This window comes from Gorilla gorilla, chromosome 14 (genome assembly GCF_029281585.2).
Source record: "Gorilla gorilla gorilla isolate KB3781 chromosome 14, NHGRI_mGorGor1-v2.1_pri, whole genome shotgun sequence".
NCBI lineage: Eukaryota > Metazoa > Chordata > Mammalia > Primates > Hominidae > Gorilla > Gorilla gorilla.
This window is the reverse complement of record NC_073238.2, coordinates 96572002-96593419: the sequence shown is the minus strand read 5'-3', so window position 1 is coordinate 96593419 and position 21418 is coordinate 96572002.

The following is a 21418-nucleotide window of genomic DNA, read 5'->3' as shown; positions in this document are numbered from 1 at the left end:
GAGGGGAGAGGGTAGTAATTCACTCTGGTCTCTCACATATGCAAGAGGATAGGAAAGTGGTGTGTCTGGTACACCACACTTTCTGCTTTATAGTTTTTCTGGGTTTGAAAACAGAGTGGTGACCTGGCATAGGTGGATAATCAATTAAAAAAGAGAAAGAACAATGGTTAGGAAAAATGAGGAGCACAGGCTGTATCCAATGTATCCATCCCATGTTCTACTTAGGCCCCTTTTTTTTGGCCCCTTCTTTATAGTTAGGTGAGAAACTATAAAATCTGGCCTCAATTATTTCCTATGAGGATAAAATGTCTTTATTCTTCCAAAGGAAAACAAAAAGTTTTAAATTTAAAGGATTTCCCTCAAAGTGATGGTCGTGTGTAATTTTCTGAAAGGCTAAGGTGAGAGAGCTAATAAAAACTACAGCCTCCATTGCTGCAGCTTATCCTAAGGCTGCAATTAATACTAATAATCTTCTTTCTCTATTGCACCTTTAAATGCCATTCGCTCTCCATATTTCACCTGATAAGTTGTTTGCCTGGCAGGATAATCCAGACTATCATTCTCCAAGTGCTCTCAGTTGTACTGTTTTTATGGTTTTGAGATTATAATAGTTTGGCATACCTAGTCATTATCACATATGGAGGTAGCAGTAATGTTACAATGAATCTCGGGTTTCACATTTAATCCTCCCAGCTTTCATTGTGTAATAGCAACCATATCTCCTCCTGGCAATCAGAATCAATTACTTCAACCAGTGCAGTGCTGGGCAGGTAATCTTCATAACTTCCAGTTTGCTGAAACCATTATTGTGTATTCTGCTAGAATCATCCCTAACACCACCCTCAGTAATGAATATATCTAAAATAGCAAAGACTGAGATTATAATATTTAGAATAAAAATCATTAGAAGCTTTAGCAAGAGGACATATTACCAATTCCACATCTAAGTTCCAGGAACTATGTATACTAGCTCTAAGTAACACAGTGACTTTTATTTGATCCCAGATGCATGCTGTATCCTGAAAGATAATGCCCCCACAGTGCAGAGTTCCTTAGCCAAGTCTTCAGAAGTGTAATCCAATTTATATCAGGGTGGTTATTTCTGTGTTACTGGCTACATTGAAACACAAGAAAATCAGATTTCTATGATCTTATTATCACACCTCCGTTTCTGTAAAATGGAAAGTTTGGTCATAGATAATGTGTAGAACACTGTGCTAACAGATAATCCTAATGTTTAGGTGGTGCTAACGGCAAAGGCATCACCTTTTAAGTCTCGATTATAGACATTAATATTTCCACTCAGCCCTTTGACTTAGTAAATCAGATAGCATCTACTTCCTAATAGGCAGCACAAGGAGTATGGTCAGTTAACATAGCATTATTATTTCATCAGCTGTACTGAGGTCCTACTGGAACACCATATTCATTTTTTTCACAGAAGATAATTCTCTACTGCAGAAGTCATGATGGCTTTGCCCCCAAACCCTAAGATATATGTAGCTGGTAGCTTCTAAGATGCCCATGAATGATTTATGTCTCCTGATATTCCCAATGTCTAATCCTATCCCTTTGAGTGTGGACTGGATCTTGTGACTCATTTCTAGAAAATACACTGCTTTGACAGTTATGAGATATAACATCTGAAATTGGGTTACAAACCAATTCTGGCTTCCATCTTGTGTGCTCTCTCTCAGTCTCTTTCTCTCACTTGTTCAGAAGAAAAATTGTCTACCATGCTGAGAGCTGCCCTCTGGAGAGACCTGCGTGGCAATAGAGGTCTTTGACTAACAACTAATCAGAAACTAGGATTGTCATTCCAAAAGCTAATAGGAAACTGGCAATGGCAGTGTACATAATCCTGAGTACATCCCTTCTTCTACTTGAGCTTTCAGATGCGACCAGCCCTGGAGCCTTGTGAGAGAAAGAATAAACACCTAGCAAAGCCATGGATAGAATCCTGACCCCCCAAAAAAAAACACTGAGATAATAAACATTTATTGGTTAAAGCTACAGAGATTTGAGGTAATTTTTACACAGCAACAGATAATGAATACAAGTTCTGTGCTTCAACTCTTCTGTTGGGATTTGCCAGAAATATCACAATATCTTATCTACCGATTCTTTTAGTTACCTCACATCCATGGGATCATAGTACTCCAAAAGCAAAATGACTTGCACTGCAGCCTGGACCTGATATAGAGTCATTTCTTGCTCTTAACTCTACTCAAAACATTAACTGTCCAGATAACTCAATAATAGGACATAGCATATTCAACATCAATGTGTCATACATCTTAAAGGCAAGGAAACTCAACAATTGTTGAGCATCTTTCTTAGTGGTATGATATACAAGAATCAGCATTGTATTTTTTACCTTAGCAGAAATATCATTATATGTTCCTGATGACTGGATCCTAAAACTTCACCAAATGGCAGACATCCTAATCTCCATGGGTTTATTTTCCAACCTCTGCTTCACATATTTCCTACAAAGTTTTCTTGTTTAATTGCAACTTCTGAGTTATGAGTTAATATTATCAAATTAACATGATATTCAATTAACATGCTGTCATAATTTCAGTTATCTATTGTAAAGATCTACAGAATGATAATATAAATAATAACCCTGTGAAGTATATGAGCACAAAAACCTGGAGAGCTGATAGTACTGACTTAAATGAATAAAAGTATATTGCTGTCTCTGTCACATATTTTGATCATTCTTAATGATGAGCGTGGACATGAGAGTATTGTGTAAATAAATACCAATATATCAAGTACAGTGCAGTAATTGAAATTTGTGAATTACTCCAGTAAACATATTACATTCTCCACAACAGTTAAATTTGAGATTACAACATGACTAAATTCATGACGATATGTAGTCATTTGCTATGATACAGCTAAATTTATAGAGGACAGATAGATAAATTCAACAGAGATGAGATAGGACAATTACCTTTTCAGATTTCACATCTATGTTGGTAACATTTACCTCTACAATCCCTTCCATAACACACCAGCGATTTTTGTTACTATCACACCACAATTGGTTTACAGTCTTAAGGGCTTCCATTTGTTCTTCCTACTTCAATAAGGTTTCTTCTATAGATCAAGAACAAATGCCAGTATTCAACCTTCTGGTAACTATGTCTGTCCAATTATATGTTGATGAACCAGGACAATTAACTCAAGATCCCTTTAGGCACCTTCTGAAAACTTTATTTTTTAATATTCATTAGTTTCCACTCTAATTTTGGATTGTGATGATGTTTTGAGTCACTAGGCATTAGCGTTAGTGTGGATTTTATATGTTGTAAGGATCGGAATCCTTAAAAAGACAGGATATTTACTTTTCTAAGTATATATTTGCCTTGGAAAACCATTACCTATCTATTTGAAAAGAACTGGAGAAATAATTAATACATAGATTTAGGTGAAGTTGCAGAGATCTTCCTCAAAGTGCCATTTATTCCACAAATATTGATCTCTGGCACTGTGGGTTCTGACCTGAGAAATAAGTGGACTGTGAGTTTTGTCATGGGTAATATCAGATACCTGCTTCTTAGCTGTCAAGGCTTTATAATTATGCAAATTAAGGAGCACTTTGGGTGGCTTCTGTTTATGATGCCTCTGAAAATCCATGATCTATTAGCAACCACTTAAGATTCTACCTGGCTTTGCAAATCAGATAATATGCTAGAAGATAAACACACACACACACACACACACACACACATTTGGAGTAGAGGAGAGAGAAAGAGAGGAGCAAATCAGACTTGTAGCAGTAGCAGTAGTGATAGGTTTTATGAGTGCTGGCTGTGTAAAATAGCCAGACTAAGCTTCATGGAAAAAGTAACATCCGAGTAAAGATTGAAAGGGAGGAAATTGGTCAAGTGATAAGTAGCTATCAGGAGTTAGAGGCTTCCCAACAGACAAACAGCTAAAGAAAATGTCCCAAAACAGGAATTTTTTTTCACATTTGCAAGATTAGCAGGACCAATATAATCACAGTGACTCCACTGTGATAAGCAAGATAACAGGCCATGAAGGGAGATGATGCCAATTTGTGTACCACCTTGCCGACCATTTTAAGGTATTTGAGTATAATGCTGTCTTAAAATAATAATAATACATCTGAATGAGATATAGAAGAGACAGAATTGTGCTTAATAGCAAGAACTCTGTAAGCATTGCACCCACCTCTAAACACTTGATATTTTCTTATCAGCTGAGCAACTTTAAGCAGTTTTTATTTAAGAAAAATATGTAATTGACAAAGATTGAATATATTCAAGGTGAACAATGTGATGATTTGATATATGTGTATACTGTATAATGATTACCCTCAATAAATTTATTTAATGCATCCATCACCCATGCTGTACATTATAGCCCCAGAAATTGTTCATCTTATAACTGAAAATGTGTGCTTTGAGTAACATCTGTTTCCTCCATTCCTCATCCCCTGACAAGTACCACTCTATTCTTTGCTTCTATGAGTTACACTTTTTAAGATTTTATATAGAAGTTATGTTATGCAATATTTGTCTTTTTGTGTTAGCATAATGTCCTCCAGGCTCATCTATGTTGTTCCAAATTAGTTTTATTCTTTTTATGGCTGAATAATATTGCATTGCATACATATACTATGATTTCCTTATCCATTCATTCATTCATGGACACTTGTTTCCGTATTTTAGCCATTCTGAATAATGTTCCAATGAACATGGGGATGCAGATATCTTTCTGAGATACTTATTTGATTTTCTCTGGATATATACTCAGAAATAGGATTGCTGAATTATATAGTACTTCTATTTTTATTGTGTTGAAGAACCTCCATATCATTTTCTATTACGGGTGTATCAGTTTAGATTTCCACCAACAGTGTTCAAAGATTCCTTTTCTCCACACCCTCATCAATATTTGTCATGTCTAGTCTTTTTCATCATAATCATTCTAACAGGTATGAAGTAATATTTCATTGTGGTTTTGATGTACATTCAGTTAGTAATGGTGAGTACATTTTTATATACGTATTTGTCATTTGTAATTTTGTTTGTATAAATGTTTAATCAGGTTCTTTGCCCATTTTAATTTAGGTATTTTTTTTTTTTTTTTTGCTGGTAAGCTGAGTGAGTTTCTTTTATATTTTTGTATTAGTACCTTATCAGATATATGGTTTGCAAATATTGTCTACCATTCCATAGGTTGCATTTTCTACCATTCTATAGGTTGCATTATTATTTTCTGTAAAATAATCCATGATCATTCTTTCTGTTTTTCCATACATAATTTTGAACATCTGCTTTAAAGAGCTTTTTTTAAAAAAAAAACAACTTAAAGCATATAAGTGTAACCTCCTGAAGAGTCTTCCTGCCCACTGTACAAAGATCACAGCAATGCAGTAAAGAAAGAGTTTACTAGACATGAGGCCAGCCAGGCCATGTGGGAGATAAAGTTATTACTCAAATCAATCTCAACAAAAGCTCTTAGGTTACAGGTTTTTTCAAAGGCAGTTTGCAGGAAGGGGTGAGGTGGCTAGGAAATGAGTGCTTGCTGCTGATTGGTTGGGGCAGAGATTAAATCACAGGGGGTCAAGGCTGTCTTCTGGAGATGAGTCACTCCTGGGTGGGGCCCCAGGAGTGGTTTGCCAAGTCCAAATGGAGCCATCAGGTGTCAGCCATGCAAAAAACCTGAAAATATTTCTCAAAAGGCAGATCCACAATAGTGATGTTATCTGTAGGGGTAAGCAAGTGGGGAACTTGCAAATCTTGTGAGCAGTCTACACCCTAGCAGAATTCTGGCTCCTGAGTTCTCCCTAGCCTGGTGGTCTCTCATTAGCTTTACAAAGGCAGTTGAGTTTTGGGGAAGGCTACTATCATTTAAACTATAACGTAAATGTCTTCCAAAGCTAGCTTGGCCTAAGCCCAGAAATAATTAAGGCAGCTTGAAAGCTAAAGGCGAGAGACAGGGGGTTGGCTAGATCAGATCTTCCCCACTGCCATAATTTTCTCACTGATAGAATGTTTGCAAAGGTGGTTTCACAAGGGCAGTTTTGTTACATGGATATATTGTGTAGGTGTGAGGTCTGGGGTTTTAGAGCACCCTTTGCCCAATTAGTGAATATTCTACCAGATAGTAATTTTTCGATCTTCACCCCACTCCACCCTCCTACCTTTTGGAATCTCCAGTATCTATCATTTACTCTGTATATCTAATTGTCATGCACGTCCCTGTGAAGAGACCACCAAACAGGCTTTGTGTGAGCAATAAAGCTTTTTAATCACCTGGGTGCAGGTGGGCTGAGACCGAAAAGAGTCAGTGAAGGGAGATAGGGGTGGGACCGTTTTATAGGATTTGGGTAGGTAGTGGAAAATTATAGGCAAAGGGGGTTGTTCTCTGGCAGGCAGGGGCGGGGGGGTCATAAGGTGCTGAGTGGGGGAGCTTCTGAGCCAGGAGAAGGAATTTCACAAGGTAATGTCATCAGTTAAGGCAGGAACCAGCCATTTTCACTTATTTTGTTATTCTTCACTTGCTTCAGGCCATCTGAATGTGTACCTGCAGGTCACAGGGGATGTGACGGCTTAGCTTGGGCTCAAAGTCCTGACATCTGTGTGTACCCATTGTCCTGACATCTATGTGTATCCATTGTTTATACGTCACTTATAAGTTCAAACATGCAGTGTTTAACTTTACTTGTTTTTTTATTTATTCATTTACTCTGTATATCTATGTATACCCATTGTTTATCCACCACTTATAAGTGCAAACATGCGATGTTAACTTTACTTGCTTTTTTATTTATTCTGTATCTCTATGTATACCCATTGTTTATCCACCACTTATAAGTGCAAACATGCAGTGTTTAACTTTCCATAATTATTAGTTATAATCTTTAATCTTGCTAATTCTGTTTAATCTATTCTTATTTATATTTTTAATATGCAGATTTTAGATTTTATAAATTCTAATATATTGTGAGATATTATAATTTCCTTATAACTAATTATATTAACTTGGCTTTGGATAGTAGACTTAAATAACTATCATAATGAAATGATCAAGTGGTTTTAAAGAATCACTTCGAAAGGAACCACAGGTTGAATGTAATTCTAAAAATACAATAAAACATTTAAATAAGAAAATAGCTGCTTTGAAACGTCTCTGCTACCAAAAGCTTATCATCAGCTCTATCATGAAATTTAACCATTATAGGTTAAATTCATTGTAGGTTTAATATCATGTGAACCTAATATATAATAGGTTCACATGATAAATTAAGCAATTATTGCAAATTCATGAGGAAGGCTATTTAAAAATTGATTTCATTCAATATCTGTCTTCAACAATGAAAGTCTTTTGTAAAGCATGTTTCTTTGAAAACATCTAGGATTAGAGAACTGGTGCTTTTGTAATACTGTGCCAGGTCATCATGTTAGCACTAAGAATCATATCCAAGTCACGTCACCAAAGCATGTCACTGATGGCAAATCCATATGGTTCTGTAGCAACCTCAATCCTTGATTTCTTAGAAGAAAAAATTCAACTGAGGGGCATAAGGTATAAGGAGAGACTGAGGCAGGTTTTGAGCAGCAGTGACAGTTTATTAAAAAGTTTTAGATCAGGAATGAATGAAAGTAAAGCCCACTTGGAAGAGGGCCAAGTAGGCAACTTGAGAGATCAAATGTACTGTTTGAACTTGGACTTGGGGTTTTATACATTGGCATACTTCTGGGGTCTTGCATCTCTTTTCCCCTGATTCTTCCCTTGGGGTGCGCTGTCTGCATGTGCAGTGGCCTGCTAGGGTTTGGGAGGGGAACATGTGCAGTGTGCTTACTGGAGTTTTACCCATGCTCACTTGAGGCATTTTCCCCTTACTAGGCCAGTGTTCCTAGAGGAAGGTCATCCACCATTTTGCCTCTTAGTGTGCAAATAATTTGGTAGGTAGGGGGCCAGTAAGTCAGGAGTGCTAATTGGTTGGTTCAGAGCTGAAATCATAGGGAGTCAAAGCTGTCCTCTTCCACTGAGTCAGTTCCTGGGTTGGGGGGGCCACAAGACCAGATGAGACCATTTATCAATCTGAGTGGTGCCAGCTGATCCATCAAGCACAGGGTCTGCAAAATATTTCCATAGTGTGCAGGCTTGAGCCCACTTACTCAACTCTTGAGATTTTATCGAGAAGCTGCCAATCACCAATTTCAGGATTTTTTATCTATTGGGAGACTGCCTTTCCCTGGTGCTGGCTGTGACAAATTATTATTTTAGAGAGACAGTTAACAATTGCCTGACCATCACTTGATGGTCACCTGACGTTCCTGGTGTGTGTGTTTGGGTGGGGGGAAGTCCTCTCCTGCTCTGCTCATATCTGACTAGCTACCACCTATAATTCCTTTGTAGTGCTAATCATGAAATGAAGGGTAGGGGGGCAGCAAAAGTCTTTCACGTGTCTGTGGTAGGTAAAATTTTGAACTAATTGAGAGATGAATGTTACAGATGCTGTATCTTTCATACATTAGTCTCTCTAGTACCTTATGTTTAAGACCTCTTAAAAGCAGCATAAAGATTTTATTGTGATTTGTTTTATTTTCTCCTTTCTATAACTCTTCTGATTTAATTGGAGTATTATTAGTTTGTTCACATTTACTGAAATTGTTGATATATTTAGATTCATGAGGGTGATTATTCTTTGTTCCACCTGTTTTTGTTTCTCTTTTTTTCTCTTTTACTTTTTCATGTGCATCCGTGTGAAGAGACCCCCAAACAGGCTTCGTGTGAGCAATAAAACTTTTAATCACTTGGGTGCAGGCGGGTTGAGTCCGAAAAGAGAGTCAGCGAAGGGAGATAGGGGTGGGGCCATTTTATAAGATTTGGGTAGATAAAGGAAAATTACAGTCAAAGGGGGGTTGTTCTCTGGTGGGCAGGGGTGGGGGTCACAAGGTGCTCAGTGGGGAGCTTTTGAGCCAGCCTGCACCAGGAGAAGGAATTTCACAAGATAATGTCATCAGTTAAGGCAGGAACAGATCATTTTCATTTCTTTTGTGGTGGAATGTCATCAGTTAAGGCAGGCACCGGCCATGTGGATGTGTACGCGCAGGTCAGAGGGGATATGATGGCTTAGCTTGGGCTCAGAGGCCTGACATTCCTGTCTTCTTATATTAATAAGAAAAATAAATCAAAATAGTGGTAAAGTGTCGGGACGGTGAAAATTTTGGGGGATGGTATTGAGAGATAATGGGCAATGTCTCTCAGGGCTGCTTTGAGCAGGATTAGGGGCAGCATGGGAACCTAGAGTTCCCAAGCTTAATCTCTGGAGAGATTAAGCCGAAGGAAGATTTTGTGGTAAGGGGTGATATTATGGGACTGTTAGAAGAAACATTTGTCATTTAGAATGATTGGTGATGGCCTGGATATGGTTTTGTATGAATTGAAAAACTAAACGGAAAAAGAGAAGGAGAAAAACAGATATTAAAGGTCTAAGAATTGGGAGGACCCAGGACATCTGATTAGAGAGTGCCTAAGGAGGTTCAGCATAGCCCTGCCAGCAGAGATTATTTATTTACTTTAAGAGTTAAGAGTGGCAGTTTGGGGATAGCACCAGGAGATATCAGCTGTGATGGCTTGGAGAAACAGTGTAAACTGGCAGTGTAAACAAGAGCAGGGCATGTATGAGTAGTTGAGAACGGTGAATAGGAGTATGACTAGACAGAAGATAGTAGGGATGACAAGTTTTTGGGGGCACAGTCCAAGTTGGTCTGGTGTCTGGAATGAGACTGGGGCTTAATAAAAAGGAGCATCTATACAGGAGCTCAAATGGGCTGTACCCTGTAGCATTCCAAGGACAGGCCTGAATTCTGAGAAGGGAAAGTGGTAAAAGTATTGTCCAGTCCTCTTTACGTTGGTGGCTGAGCTTGGTGAGGTGTGTTTTTAAAAGATCTTTAGTCTGTTCTACTTTTCCTGAAGACTGAGGACCGTAAGGGATATAAAGGTTTCACTGGATACTAAAAGCCTGAAAAAACGCTTGGCTGATTTAACTAATAAAGGCTGGTCTACTATCGGACTGTACGGAGTTGGGAAGGCTAAACCAAGGAATTATGTCTGACAGAAGGGAAGAAATGACAGTGGTGGCCTTCTCAGACCTTGTAGGAAAGGCCTCTACCTATCCAGTGAAAGTGTCTACCTAGACTAAGAGGTCTTTTAGTTTTCTGACTCGGGGCATGTGAGTAAAGTCAATTTGCCAGTCTTGGGCAGGAGCAAATCCTCTAGCTTGATGTGTAGGAAAGGGAGGAGGCCTGAACAATCCCTGAGGGGTAGTAGAATAGCAAATGGAACACTGAGAAGTGATTTCCTTGAGGATAGATTTCCAGGATGGAAAGGAAATGAGAGGTTCTAAGAGACGGGCTAGCGGCTTGTAACCTACATGGAAGAGGTTATGAAATGACGACAGAATAGAATGGGCCTGTGAGGCTGGAAGGAGATATTTTCCTTGGTCTCAGAACCATTTGCCTTGTGTGGGAAGAGATTGATAGGTGGAAGTTTCAGCGGGGGTGTAGGTGGGAGTGACTGATGTGAAGGAGAAAATCTGGCTGTGAGGGACAGAAGGTGGAAAGCTAGCTGCTTGTCTAGCTACCTTATCAGCATAAGCGTTGCCTAGAGCAATGGGATCTGATGCCTTTTGATGGCCTTTGCAGTGAATGACTCCAGCTTCCTTTGGAAGTAAAGCAGCCTTGAGTAGAGTTTTTATTAAAGAGGCATTAATGATGGAGGACCCTTGTGTAGTGAGGAAACCTCTTTCAGCCTATATAACAGCATGGTGGTGCAGAATATGAAAGGCATATTTAGATTCAGTAAAAATATTAACGCGTAGTCCTTTTGCAAGAGTGAGGGCTTGAGTTAAGGCAACTAATTTGGCTTACTGAGAGGTAGTGGAGGGGGACAGAGTGGTAGCCTCAATAATAGATGTGGAAGATATTATTGCATAGCCTGCCTTTGCTGGTGAGTGGCGATTAGGCCTGGTGGAACTGCCATCAATAAACCAAGTGTGATCAGGGTTAGAAACAGGGAAGAAGGAAATGTGGGGAGTTGGGGTGAACGTCAGGTGGATCAGAGAGATGCAGTCATGAGGGTCAGGTGTGGTATCCGGAATAATGTGGGAGGCTAGATTGAAGTTCATGCCAGGAACAATGGTAATTGTGGGAGACTCAACAAAGAGTGGGTACAGCTGAAGGAGCTGGGGAGCATAAAGTATATGCGTCAGGTGTGAGGAAGAAAATAGATTTTGGAAGTTATGAGAAATGTAGAGAGTGAGTTGAGCATAGTTTGTGATTTTTAGGGCCTCTAAAAGTATTAAAGCAGCGGCAGCCGCTGCACGCAGACATGAGGGCTAGGCTAAAACAGTAAGGTCAAGTTGTTTGGGCAGAAAGGCTACAGGGTGCGGTCCCAGCTCTTGCATAAGAATTCTGACCGCACTAACCATGCCTAGGAAGGAAACGAGTTGTTGTTTTGTAGAAGGGATTGGGGTTTGGGAGATTAGCCAGACAACGATCAGCAGGGAGAGCACATGTGTTTTTATGAGAATTATGCTGAGATAGGTAACAGATGAGGAAGAAATTTGAGCTTGACTGAAGTAACGGGGGCTGTCTGTGAAGACTTGCGGCAGTACGGCCCAGGTAATTTGCTGAGCCTGATGGGTGTCAGGGTCAGTCTAAGTGAAAGCGAAGAGAGGCTGGGATGAAGGGTGCAAAGGAATAGTAAAGAAAGCATGTTTGAGATCTAGAACAGAATAATGGATTGTGGAGGGAGGTATTGAGGATAGGAGAGTATATGGGTTTGGCACCATGGGGTGGATAGGCAAAACAATTTGGTTGATAAGGTGCAGATCTTGAACTAACCTGTAAGCCTTGTCTGGCTTTAGGACAGGTGAAATGGGGGAATTGTAAGGGGAGTTTATAGATTTTAGAAGCCCATGCTGTAGTAGGTGAGTGATAACAGGCTTTAATCCTTTTAAAGCGTGTTGTAGGATGGGATATTGGCATTGAGTGGGGTAAGGGTGATTAGGTTTTAATGGGATGGTAATGGGCATGGATCGGTTGCCAGGAAAGGAGTGGAGATGTTCCATACGTGTGGGTTAAGGTTGGGGGATATGAGAGGAAGACACAAACAAGGCTTTGGGTTGGGGAGAAGGGCGGCAATGAGATGCAGCTGTAGGCTGTAGTCCAGGAATAGTCAGGGAAGCAAATAATTTAGTTAAAATGTCTTGGCCTAATAAGGGAACTGGGCAGGTGGGGATAATTAAAAAAGAGTGCATAAAAGAATGTTTTCTAAGTTGGCACCAGAGTTGGGGAGTTTTAAGAGGTTTAGAAGCCTGGCTGTCAATACCCACAACAGTTATGGAGGCAAGGGAAACAGGCCCTTGAAAAGAAGGTAATGTGGAGTGGGTAGCCTCTGTATTGACTAAGAAGGGGACAGACTTACCCTCCACTGTGAGAGTTACCCAGAGCACCTGTGATGGTCCTGTAGGCTTCCGAGGCAATCAGGCACTGTCAGTCTTCAGCTGCTAAGCCGAGAAGATCTGGCAAGGAGTCAGTCAGAGAGCCTTGGGCCAGAGTTCCAGGGGCTCTGGGAGTGGCTGCGAGGTGAGTTGAACAGTCTGATTTTTAGTGGGGTCCCGCACAGAGGGAACATGGCTTAGGAGGAATCCCGGGCTCTGGGCGTTCCTTGGCCCAGTGGCCAGATTTCCAGCACTTGTAGCAAGCTTCTGGGGGAGGAGGTTCTGGAGGAACCCCTGGCAGCTGCGGTTCGGGCATTTGGAGTTCTTGTGTGCTGGAGATGTGGATGGGGTTTGTCTCACAGTGGAGGCAAGGAATTGCAACTCAGAAATACATTGCTACTTGGCTGCCTCTACTCTATTATTGTACACATTGAAGGTGAGGTTAATTAAGTCCTGTTTTGGGGTTTGAGGGCTGGAATTTAATTTTTGGAGTTTTATTTAATGTCAGGAGCAGATTGGGTAATAAAACGTATATTGAGAATAAGATGGCCTTTTGACCTTTTAGAGTCTAGGGCTGTAAAGTGTCTCAGGGTTGCTGCCAAACGAGCCATGAACTGGGCTGGGTTTTTCATATTTGATGAAAGATCCTAAATGCTAACCGATTTGGGAGAGGTCGGATAAAGAAAAAGGAGCATTAACCTTGACTATGCCTTTTGCTGCAGCCACCTTTTTAAGAGGAAATTGCTGGGCAGGTGGGGGAGGGCTAGCTGCAGAATGAAACTGTAAGCCGGACCAGGTGTGAGGAGGGGAGGTGATAAAAGGATTATAGGGTTGGGGAGTAGAGGCTGAGGAAGAATTGGGACCTGGCTTGGCCTGGTGAGGGGCAGCCTGGGGAGGAGGGGAGAGGTCAGATGGGTCTGTAGAAAAGGAAGATTAGAAAGACTCAACGACACTTGGGGTTGGGACTGAGAGAACAGGCAGGAGGGAAAGAAGGAGGATTTGGGATGAGTCGCACTGGGAACAGAGTAGGGAGGGAACAATGTGTAAAAGAATGCCTGGACATCAGGCACCTCAGACCGTTTGCCCATTTTATGACAAGAATTATTTAGGTCTTGTAGGATGGAGAAATCGAAAGTGCCATTTTCTGGCCATGGAGAGCCATTGTCAAGTTTGTATTGGGGCCAAGCGGTGTTGCAGAAGAAGATAAGGCATTTAGGTTTTAGGTCAGGTGTGAATTGAAGAGGTTTTAAGTTCTTGGGAACACAGGCTAAGGGAGAAGAAGGAGGAATAGAGGGTGGACAGTTGCCTATAGTGAAGGAGGCAAGCCCAGAGAAAAGAGAGAGACATGGAGGGAAGGGGTTCGGGGGTTCTTACCCTCCAGAAAAGCGGGAAAGGGGTCAGGATGTGGAAATAAGGGGTTGGGGCACAGAGATAAGAGGTTGGGGCACAGAAATAAGGTGTCAGGGTGTGGAAATAAGGGATCGGGGCACAAAGATAAGAGGTCAGGGTGCAGAAATAAGGGATTGGGGTGTAGAGATAAGAGGTCGGGGCATGGAAATAAGGGAACGGGGGGTTCTTGCCCCATAGAAAAGTGTTAATTGCCGCTAAGGGTGAAGGAGAAGGGGTTGGGGGGTTCTTGCCACCCAAAAAATTGGAAAAGGGGTAGAGACCCGGACAGAAGGGGTTGGGGTTCTTGCCCCCTCCCCCAGAAAAGCGGGACTTGCTGCTAAGGGTGAAGGACCAAGGCAGGCATCCCCGCGTGGTCAGACACCTCTGAAACGTGGGTGAAAAATCAGAGAGGCGTCCTTGCAATGATTAAACACCAAGGGAAGGCTGCCTTCCCGAGTCCGTGACCGGTGCCGGAGTTTTGGGTCCATGGATAAAATGTGTCTCCTTTGTCTCTACCAGAAAATGAAAGGAATTGAAATTAAGGGAAGGGAGAGATTGAAGGGTGGCGCCACGATTGAAAGGAGAAAGTGGTTGAGGGATAGTGAGAAAGGTTGGAGAAGAGAGTAAGAAGAGGCTGCTTACCTGATTTAAAATTGGTGAGATGTTCTTTGGGCTGGTGGGTCTGAGGACCCGAGGTCATAGGTGGATCTTTTTCACGGAGCAAAGAGCAAGAGGACAGGGGATTGATCTCCCAAGGGAGGTCCCCCAATCCGAGTCATGGCACCAAATTTCATGCACATCCATGTGAAGAGACCACCAAACAGGCTTTGTGTGAGCAATAAAGCTTTTAATCACCTGGGTGCAGGCGGGCTGAGTCCGAAAAGAGAGTCAGTGAAGGGAGATAGGGATGGGGCCGTTTTATAAGATTTGGGTAGGTAAAGGAAAATTACAGTCAAAGGGGGGTTCTCTGGCGGGCAGGAGTGGGGGTCACAAGGTGCTCAGTAGGGGAGCTTTTGAGCCAGGATGAGCCAGGAGAAGGAATTTCACAAGATAGTGTCATCAGTTAAGGCAGGTTTTTCATTTCTTTTGTGGTGGAATGTCATCAGTTAAGGCAGGAACCAGCCATCTGGATGTATAGGTGCAGGTCACAGGGGATATGATGGCTTAGCTTGGGCTCAGAGGCCTGACATACTTCTTGTAGATTAGTCCAGCATGTTTTTATTCATGAATCTTTCCATTTATTTTCTTGTTTCATATTTATTTTATTTTATTCATTTGTTCTAGAATTACAATGCTCATATATGACTTATGGAAATCTTCCTTAGAATTATGTTTATTTATTTTTCTATATGCACTTTCCTTTCAATACATGCAAATCAATGAATATATTTTATTTGTTCTACTGTTATGTAAATTCTGAATGTTAAATAGGTTAATAATTTTTTATTTAAGCTGACCATATTCATTTAGAATTACCCACAATTACAAATTACATTTTTTTTTCTTGTTTCACAAATTATTGCATTTCCAGATGGGATCATTTCCTTTTGTCTGATGAAATATTTCACTTTCATTTTTAATGCATGTTTCCTGGAAATAATTTCTATCATATTTAGTTTATGTAAAATGTCATTATTTCACTTATACTTTAAAGTGCATTTTCCCTAGCTATAGATTTCTAGCTGTCAAGATTTTGTTTTTCTGGCTTCTTTTTGTCAGCATTTTAAAAACATCATTTCATTTTTCTCCTGGCTTCCATCATTTTTGTTATAAAGTTACTCATTGGTATCATTTTTCTTCCTTTTCCTATTTCTCTGATTTTTATCAATGTTCTAATGTCATTTTTCCATACTTTTCCTATTTGAGTTTCAATAAGTTTTAAAAATTAGTGAATCATGGCTTTCATAATTTTCAAAAATTTGTTTTTTCCTACAATGCTTTTGAGTCATTCTCTGTGTCCTTGCCTTCCAGAATTTCAATTATATGCACATTACACCTTTATTTACAATATGTATTTAATATCATGTTTCTGAATTGTATTTCTTTTATGTTTATATACTTCAGTTTTAGTATATTATAATGACTCTTACTCTCACCAATCCTCTCTTCTGTTATGTCAAATCTCTTATTAAATCAATACATTACATTTTAAATCTTATAATTTCAGTTCTAGATTTTTCATTTGACTCTTTCATATAGATTTTCATTTTCATTGGGACTTCATCATTTCCTATATTTTGTTGAACATGTTGGTATTTTAAAAACCCTTTGATATATCTAAAATTTGGATACCTTGGTCGCTTTGTTTTTGCTTTGTTTGTTTTAATTATGTTTATTTCTTTGATAATCTATCACTTGGTCATTTCTCATGATCTTCAATTGACTGCTATAGTTTATATGTGAAAAATTATTAATGCTCAGGTTATAGTAGTATAATAGACTATTAGAAATCCATCTTGATGTGTAACCACCCAATAGGTTCTCCTTGCCCACTGCCTACACAGAGCCAGTTTATCAAGACAGGGGAATTGCAATAGAGAAAGAGTAATTCATGCAGAGCCAGCCACATGGGAGACTGGAGTTTTATTATTACTCAAAGCAGCCTCCCTGAGAATTTGGGGATTGGCGTCTTTAAGGATAATTTGGTAGGTAGGGGGCCAGTGAGTAAGGAGTGCTAACCGGTTGGGTCAGAGATGAAATCACAGGGAGTCAAAGCTGTCCTCTTGCACGGAGTCAGTTCCTGGGTGGGGGGGCACAAGACCAGATGAGACCATTTATCAATCTGGGTGGTGCCAGCTGATCTATCAAATACAGGGTCTGCAAAATATTCCATCGCCGATTTTGAGTTTCTCAATGGTGATGTTATCCCCTGGAGCAATTTAGATATTGAGAATTTTGCAGCCTCCAGTCTGGACAGCTGGACAGTCAAGGAATCCAGCTACATGACTCCTAAACCATGATTTCTAATCTCATGGTTAATTTGTTGGTCCGGCAAAGGCAGTCTAGTCCCCAGGCAGAAAGGTTTTCATTTGGGGAAAGGGCTGTAATCATCTTTATTTCGAAGTTAAACTATAAATTAAGTTCCTCCCAAAGTTAGTTTGGCCTAAGCCGAGGAATGAACAAGGACAGCTTGAAGGTTACAAGCAAGATGGAGTCGGTTAGGTTAGATCTCTTTCACTGTCATGATTTTCTTAGTTATAATTTTTGCAAAGATGTTTTCAGGTACAGGTGAGCATGGTTTTTGTACTTTGTTCAGATTTACTTCTGTTGATTTTTTCCTACCTTTGGAAACCTCTATTCTACTAGAGAATTTTTTCAGTTCTCCTGTGAAAGTAAGTTTCTGGTATTACTAGGATTCCTGCCATTTACTCATACTTGAATTCCAAATTTTGCCTTTTCAGAATGACAAAACTGCTGAAATCTTTGTCGGAGTTTAGCCTCCAAGAGGTGTTGGTTAGCTAGCTTTCATAGAGTCTTATCTTACACACCTTTAGCATAGGCACTAGGAAGCCTTGAAAGTAAAATTGCATTCAGAATTTTAGTCATACTTTTCTGGAGTTCTCTCTTCCCCTTTAAGTTTTAGTTTCCTTGGGAGTTCTGAACTCCAAACCATATATCAACTCCCTATGAGATGGCAGCAGGTCTCACCACTTTCTGCTTGTCTTTTATTCACTGAACTACACATTGGAAAAGCCTATGTAAAAAGGATGGAATGGAATGTGGGTCATTGTGGTCCTCAACCATTCTCTCTGAGACTTCTAGACACCAAAGTCATAATGTCCTGCTTTTTTGCTGAACCCCTCAAAAAGTTGTTTCCCATATTATTGAGGTTTCATAGTAGTTTGGCGTACAATTTTTTATCTAATGCTAGCTCTTTTGTCATAGCTGAAACTAAAATGTCCCAAACCCCAATTTTTGTTACCTGAGACTCTTGAAATTACTGAGAGCTTTCCCCAGATTCTCAGAATCACAAAGCTACTTAGGCTGGGGGCAAATAACAATCATTTGGTCATAGATTAAGTTAATTTGAGTATCAAGATTATCATTTATAAGACCGGATCCATTTACAGTTGCCGTTATTTTTACCCTTTAGCCTTGTAGATTGCAACTGAAAGCCTAAGTAGCCCACAGACTTACAATTTTTTTTTTTTTTTTTTTGACACAGAGTCTCGTGTTTTTGCCCAGGCTGGAGTGCAGTGATGCTATCCCGGCTCACTGCAAGCTCTGGCTGCGAGGTTCACGCCATCCTTCTGCCTCAGTCTCCCGAGTAGCTGGGACTACAGGCACCCGCCATCACGCCCAGCTAATTTTTTTTTTTTTTTTTTTTTTTTTGTATTTTTAGTAGAGACGGTGTTGCACCGTGTTGGCCAGGCTGGTCTCGAACTCCTGATCTCAGATGATCCACCAAACTCAGCCTCCCAAAGTGCTGGGATTAGAGGTGTGAGCCACCACTCCCTGCCCACAGACTCTTGATATTGTTACAAGAATTATGATTTCTGTCTTCCCCGCAAAGCACTTCTCAGATTCTTTTTTTTTTTGCCTTTATTTTTTTTTAATTTTTTTATTATGCTTTAAGTTCTAGGGTACATGTGCACAATGTGCAGGTTTGTTACATATATATACATGTGCCATGTTGGTGTGCTGCACCCATTAACTGATCATTTACATTAGGTATATCTCCTAATGCTATCCCTTCCCCCTCCCCCCACCCCACAACAGTCCCCGGTGTGTGATGTTCCCCTTCCTGTGTCCAAGTGTTCTCATTGTTCAATTCCCACCTATGAGTGAGAACATGCGGTGTTTGGTTTTTTGTCCATGCAATAGTTTGCTGAGAATGAAGGTTTCCAGCTTCATCCATGTCCCTACAAAGGACATGAACTCATCCTTTTTTATGGCTGCATAGTATTCCATGGTGTATATGTGCCACATTTTCTTAATCCAGTCTATCATTGATGGACATTTGGGTTGGTTCCAACTCTTTGCTATTGTGAATAGTGCTGCAATAAACAGACGTGTACATGTGTCTTTATAGCATCATGATTTATAATCCTTTGGGTATATACCCAGTAATGGGATGGCTGGGTCAAATGGTATTTCTAGTTCTAGATCCTTGAGGAATCGCCACACTGTCTTCCACAGTGGTTGAACCAGTTTACAGTCCCACCAACAGTGTAAAAGTGTTCCTATTTCTCCACATCCTCTCCAGCACCCGTTGTTTCCTGACTTTTTAATGATTGCCATTCTAACTGGTGTGAGATGGTATCTCATTGTGGTTTTGATTTGCATTTCTCTGATGGCCAGTGATTATGAGCATTTTTTCATGTGTCTTTTGGCTGCATAAATGTCTTCTTTTGAGAAGTGTCTGTTCATATCCTATGCCCACTTTTTGATGGGGTTGTTTTTTTCTTGTAAATTTGTTTGAATTCTTTGTAGATTCTGGATATTAGCCCTTTGTCAGATGAGTAGATTGCAAAAATGTTCTCCCATTCTGTAGGTTGCCTGTTCACTCTGATGGTAGTTTCTTTTGCTGTGCAGAAGCTCTTTAGTTTAATTAGATCCCATTCGTCAATTTTGGCTTTTGTTGCCATTGCTTTTGGTGTTTTAGACATGAAGTCCTTGCCCATGCCTATGTCCTGAATGGTATTGCCTAGGTTTTCTTCTAGGGTTTTTTGGTTTTAGGTGTAACATTTAAGTCTTTAATCCATCTTGAATTAATTTTTGTATAAGGTGTAGGGAAGGGATCCAGTTTCAGCTTTCTACATATGGCTAGCTAGTTTTCCCAGCACCATTTATTAAATAGGGAATCCTTTCCTCATTGCTTGTTTTTATCAGGTTTGTCAAAGATCAGATAGTTGTAGATGTGTGGTATTATTTCTCAGGGCTCTGTTCAGTTCCATTGGTCTATATCTTTGTTTTGGTACCAGTACCATGCTGTTTTGGTTACTGTAGCCTTATAGTATAGTTTGAAGTCAGGTAGCGTGATGCCTCCAGCATTGTTCTTTTGGCTTAGGATTGACTTGGCAATGTGGGCTTTTTTTGGTTCCATATGAACTTTAAAGTAGTGTTTTCCAATTCTGTGAAGAAAGTCATTGGTAGCTTGATGGGGATGGCATTGAATCTATAAATTACCTTGGACAGTATGGCCATTTTCATGATACTGATTATCCCTATCCATGAGCATGGAATGTTCTTCCATTTGTTTGTGTCCTCTTTTATTTTGTTGAGCAGTGGTTTGTAGTTCTCCTTGAAGAGGTTCTTCACATCCATTGTAAGTTGGATTCCCAGGTATTTTATTCTCTTTGAAGCAATTGTGAATGGGAATTCACTCATGATTTGGCTCTCTGTTTGTCTGTTATTGGTGTATAAGAATGCTTGTGATTTTTGCACATTGATTTTGTATCCTGATACATTCCTGAAGTTGGTTATCAGCTTAAGGAGATTTTGGGCTGAGATGATGGGGTTTTCTAAACATACAATCATATCATCTGCAAACAGGGACAATTTGACTTCTTCTTTTCCTAATTGAATACCCTTTATTTCTGTCTCTTGCCTGATTGCCTGGCCAGAACTTCCAACACTATGTTGAATAGGAGTGGTGAGAGAGGGCGTCCCTGTCTCAGATTCTTGACCACCACTTGTGATTTGCTTCAAGGTGAAAAGTGGTTCTGAATTTATTGCTTGCCAATTTGTGTTCTATATAATGATTATCACCTAAAGTTATTGCTTTGTTGGGTTGACAAGGTTGTGTTTTATTTACTAGATAATTATTTTTTAACATAACAAAACAATTGGAGTTGGATTGCTAATATTTTTGTATCCCTACAATCTCCACTTTTATTATTGGTTATCAGTTTTGCAAAATAAAAAGAAAAAGTCATTAAAGCAAATGTTTCCATTTACAATTTTATTAAACAATATTTTTCTATTCATACATCACATTATATTTGTAGCAGATTAAATTCTGAAAAAGGCACAGAAGAGATAATATGTCTTAGTTAAAAGCTTTTAAGTTAAAAATATATACATATAATATACAGTATGAGATGTGTGAATTGGAATTATAAAACAAAAACATGTAATTATTTCAGAGAGATTAATTATGAGGCACCTGAAATATTACTTATTTGCTAATACTTTAAAAGTCATGTCATTTCATTGTATGCTTAAAAATAATGAAATTGTGGGAGCTTAAAATTTATACAAACTTCATGAATAACAAACATTACTGCTACGTCAATATTATTTTTCGTTGTCATTATTTAATTTATCATCCAAAACAGAAAATTTGTGAATATGAAAAGGGGTGCTATTAATAATTTCTGGGGCCACAGACTCAAACCAGGACTATATCGGGAAAATTGAAAAAAATTGCACCCCCTCATCTTATACTATGTTCTACTGCCGAGTGAAGGTTTCAAAGGAAACTATCACTATTAGCCTCAATAAAGAGTAAGATTTGAACGTTACAAGAAGAAATTTTAAATAGAAGACTATGAAGATTAAAAGATCTGAAACTGAGAAGAACATTAGCGT